At 52.2% G+C, this 4,973-nt stretch overlaps 2 long non-coding RNA genes across 2 annotated transcripts; both read left to right on the forward strand.

The window, feature by feature from the left end:
- Positions 1–265: 265 nt before the first annotated feature.
- LOC113151803 lies at positions 266–712 on the forward strand. The gene is made up of 2 exons (XR_003297818.1): positions 266–385; positions 538–712. It is a non-coding gene; the product is annotated as an uncharacterized LOC113151803 (long non-coding RNA).
- Positions 713–955: 243 nt separating this feature from the next.
- On the forward strand, positions 956–1,853 carry LOC113151802. Its single transcript, XR_003297817.1, has 3 exons — positions 956–1,075; positions 1,222–1,288; positions 1,554–1,853. It is a non-coding gene; the product is annotated as an uncharacterized LOC113151802 (long non-coding RNA).
- Positions 1,854–4,973: the final 3,120 nt, after the last annotated feature.

Raw genomic sequence — 4,973 nt, forward strand, 5'->3', positions numbered from 1 at the left:
ACTATGAACAGTTGGATTAGAAACTGGAAGAAATATTTTAGCTAGATGCCCTGGCTGTTTTTAATCAGACCTGAGTTCAGACCTTCTGGGCTGAAATGATCAAAAGTTGAAGTGCAGAGAAATATCAAGCCACATGAGATGTCTCCTCCTGCTGCACAGGACCCAGCAGGATCTAACGCACTCTCCCAGCGTCCTCTCCTATATTTAAAGAACATTTTGGGCAGCAGGTGCACCGATCCGAATGTTTCTGCGTCCACAGCTTGCCTCTGCGGTATTAGGTGAACATCCTGAGGAATCCCCACTTCATCTTTGATGTTGTTGTGATGGAGGTGGTGGAGGGTTCACTGCATGTTATCTCTCAGACCTTCATGGACGCCGGCACCAAGTAAGAGCACAAACTCAGCAGAGCAAGTCACAGCAAATAAAGAGCAAACAAATCTTCCCATGCTCCACATGGGAAGTCAACGACAACATGTAATAGCAAAATAAACCACACTGGTGTTAATGATGGTTTTTTTTGTCTCTGCTCAACTGTAGGAGTCTCCCAGCAACAAACAGCCCAATGCAAAAGAGATTTCAACATACAATAAGAGGGTGGACAAGGGAGTGCACATGAATAAGGCTACATGTTGGTTGAGGGGTGCTACTTGAAAGCAGTAGCTACATATTGAATGCATTGGAGTGCACACAACAGTGGAAGAGCATTAATATATCAGAATACACAGATGCAAACCACCATGAGTGACAAATATAAAAATGCAAAGTACCAATACAAACAACAGTGCATATCTGCAGTGTTATCTGCTTTGTTGTTGTAAAATAATGATCAGTTATCCTGCTTTATTGCTGCTGTGCTAAACATTATTTTTATTTATGCATCTTTTAATAATGGGTAAATGCTTGATATCAATTAGTAAACGGCTTGATCAGGGGTTTTTAACAGTATCTACTTGTCCTTGTGTGTTTTCCACAGTTACTACAAGGGCATCAGATGGATGGTTCCCGTCAGTGATCAGGACATGAATACAGACCTCGTGTCCAGGGTATGGGCCACCAACTGCGTGTGTGTGTGTGTGTGAGTATGAGAAATCAATAAAATGATCATGAAACTAGGGGTTTGAAAGTAACCATTCCCAAATTTTGTACTTAAGTAAAGATTTCAGGCACTTGAGGTACTGAAATTTCATGTTTTAATATGGATTTTTTACTTCCCTTGTGTAGAAACACACAGACAAGTTGAACACCCAGATGGCCTAACATCAACTGTACCAGCAAGTACTATGATGCGGTGAGAAATTGATTTTATTTTCAAAACATTATTGTGTTCTGTAAAACTTCTGATTCTGTTTGTGGAATCCATGAGACCCTAGAGAAAAATAAAAGAAGGATTATTGTGGTTTCTGCTGTGTTATTTCTTTCTTTATTTTACCACAATGACATCACAGCAACAGGTTTGTTGTCTCCTTAGCTTAAGAATCCAAAGGAGTAGAATACAAAGTTTTTAAAATTAGCACCAATGGAAATGTATTTATTTATTTATCTGTTGTTGGCAGCTTCTAATTCAGATCATACGGTCGCTGGACGAAGATCCAGCAGCCCAGAATAAACAGCTCGCCCTCCGCCTCCAACAGATCGCTGGCGCCCTGGAGAACAAGGTCACTGACCTTTGACCCCTGATCTCATCGAGGGCTCAGGGATTCTAAAACACATGATATTGTTTTCTATTTATGGACTCAAAGGAGGATGAGATCTACTGAATGTTTGACCGTGTACGGACTGAGGTGGGAGGGGTTACTGTGGCCACAGGATGCGGTTGATGGTAAAATGGTAAATGTTCTGCACTTATATAGCGCTTTTCTACCTAGCTGGTACTCAAAGCGCTTTACACTGCATCTCATTCACCCATTCACACACACATTCACACACCGATGGCAGAGCTGCTATGCAGCTGATCTGACTCACCGGGGGCAACTAGGGGTTCAGTGTTACGAACAGACTAACGGGACGAACGAGTAACAGCAAAAAGTATATATTTATTGACAAAAAGGGCAGGGGACACAGGGAACTAACAAACACGAACAAAGTACCAAATTAAAGAGACCCAAAAACGCTGTAACAACATACAAACAAAACCATAACCCAACATACAAAGTAACAACTGAAACTACACACTAATGTGGACCAAACCAACGGACAAAGCAGATGTACAAAGTAACAAACCAAAATCACTGCAGAGGGCAGGAAAACGAGAACAAAACATACAAAACTAACAGGACAAAGTATCAAATGAAAAACACTGCATGAGCGCAGACCAAACAACTCAAACCGACAAACCAAAAACAGAACAGTGCCTCACAGACAAACCAACAAACAAACAGACTAACTGACTGACCAGATTGTGGAGGAGTAGTGTGCTGCATGAATGAAATTAGGGTGACAAACCAGCACCGAACTGAGGACTGAGGGGTGCTTTTAAAACAGAGTGATGCACAGGTGACTTGAGTCTGTAATTAGTCCGGTGTGTGGAGTGGAGGGTGGAAAGTGGAGGAAGTCCATATATGGTGTGAGACAGGAGGGTGAGACCAGAACAAAACAAAACCAAAGCTGCAGACAGGGGCAGAGGGAGGAACTGTAACAGAACCCCCCCGGCAAGGGGCGGATCCCAGACGGCCCCAAGCAAACCAGGACGGGCGGGGGGAGGGAGGCCCGGAGGAGGGCCCGAAACACCAGACCGGGCGGGCGGAGGGAGGCCCAGAGGAGGGACCGGGCGCAGCAGACCAGGAGTGCCTCCGGCGGACGGCCAGGAGGCGGCAAACGGACCAGGAGTGCCTCCGGCGGACGGCCAGGAGGCGGCAAACGGACCAGGAGTGCCTCCGGCGGACGGCCAGGAGGCGGCAAAACGGACCAGGAGTGCCTCCGGCGGACGGCCAGGAGGCGGCAAACAGGATCGGAGAGACGACGAACCAGAAGACAGAGCCTCGGGCGGACGGCCGGGAGCGACGACCAGAAGACAGAGCCTCGGGCGGACCGGCCGGGAGGCGACCGAACCAGAAGACAGAGCTACGGCGGACGGCCGGGAGGCGACGAACCAGAAGACAGAGCTCGGGCGGACGGCCGGAGGCGACGACAGAAGACAGAGCTCGGGCGACGGCCGGGAGGCGGCGAACCAGAAGACAGAGCCCGAGACCCTTGAGCCGGCTGGAGAACCGGGGACCGGAAAGCCAGCCGGAGAGTAGGCCGAGGACCCCCAGGCCGGGGGCCAGGATACGACCCACGGGGCAGGAGACCCGCAGGCGGACTGCTCGGATGGCGAGCAGTGAGCCGGGAACAGCAAGACGGCTGAGGACTCCCAGGCAGGACTGCCCGGCGGCGACGAACAAGGCTGGAAGAGCCCCGGGCGGACTGCCCGGCGGCGACGAACAAGGCTGGAGAGCCCCGGGCGGACTGCCCGGCGGCGACGAACAAGGCTGGAGAGCCCCGGGCGGACTGCCCGGCGGCGACGAACTTTGAGCCAGCTGGAGCTGAGGGGCCCAGGACAGGAGCACAGTTCTCAGGGGCCCCCAAGGAGACAGGAGCAGGGTGGTGGTGTCCTCATTGTCATCCCACCACATCTCCTGGGGTGACAAAACAAAGTTCAAAGTTAAGAGACGGCGGCGACGGCCTCTGCGTCGACCCGTCCGAAGACTGAAGAGGACGGCGGCGACGGCCCCTGCGTCGACCGTCCGAAGACTGAAGAGACGGCGACGACGGCGACCTCTGCGTCGACCCGCCTGGGAACCTGGCGGCTGCAGGGACCGGAGCAGCAGCTGACACCAGAGCAGCAGTGACTGCAGCAATCAAGGTGGCTGCAACTGCGGCGACAGCTGAAGGACCAGGAACAGAAGCCAGATCCGTGACAGGAACAGGAGCCGGATCCGTGACAGGAACCGGATCCGTGACAGGAACAGGAACCGGATCCGTGACAGGAACAGGAACCGGATCCGTGACAGGAACAGGAGCCGGATCCGTGACAGGAACAGGAGCCGGATCCGTGACAGCAACAGGAGCCGGATCCGTGACAGGAACAGGAGCCGGATCCGTGACAGCAACAGGAGCCGGATCCGTGACAGGAACAGGAGCCGAGACCAAAGCAGCCTGGGCTGCAGGACCAACAAAAGCGGCATCGGCTGCTGGACTTACAAAAACGGCATCGGCTGCTGGACTAACAAGAGCAGCGGGAGCTGCGGGACTAACAAGAGCAGCAGTAGCTGCAGAATCAACTAAAGCAGCATCGGGGGCTGCGGGACCAACAAGAGCAGCAGTAGCTGCAGAACCAACTAAAGCATGGCTGCGGACTAACAAAAGCAGCAGGGGCTGCGGGACGAACAAAAGCAGCAGGGGCTGCGGGACTAACAAAAGCAGCAGGGGCTGCGGGACTAACAAAAGCAGCAGGGGCTGCGGGACTAACAAAAGCAGCAGGGGCTGCGGGACTAACAAAAGCAGCAGGGGCTGCGGGACTAACAAAGCAGCAGGGCTGCGGACTAACAAAGCAGCAGGGGCTGCGGGACTAACAAAAGCAGCAGTAGCTGCAGGACTAACAAAAGCAGCTTCGGCTGCAGAACCAACAAAAGCAGCTTCGGCTGCAGAACCAACAAAGCAGCTTCGGCTGCAGACCTAACAAAAGCAGCTTCGGCTGCAGAACTAACAAAAGCAGCATTAGCTGCCGGACAAACAAGCGCTGGGGACCGGGGAGTACTGGAGGAGGAGGAGAGCAAACAGTGCTGGCTAGGCAGGGCAGTCAAACGAAACCCCTGCTTGAAGGAATTCAGAGCAGACATCACAGTGTCTTTAAGACACTGGAACTCTGGATACGTCATCATGTATCCCTTCTTCACAAAGGTTCCGATTGCTGCCCTGTACAGCGCCTCGAAACACTCGGGGTCCACACCCGAGTGTAGCCAACCGACCACATGCTCTGCACTGCAATACAGGTC

Source organism: Anabas testudineus, unplaced genomic scaffold (genome assembly GCF_900324465.2).
Source record: "Anabas testudineus unplaced genomic scaffold, fAnaTes1.2 Contig136arrow_ctg1, whole genome shotgun sequence".
Lineage (NCBI taxonomy): Eukaryota > Metazoa > Chordata > Actinopteri > Anabantiformes > Anabantidae > Anabas > Anabas testudineus.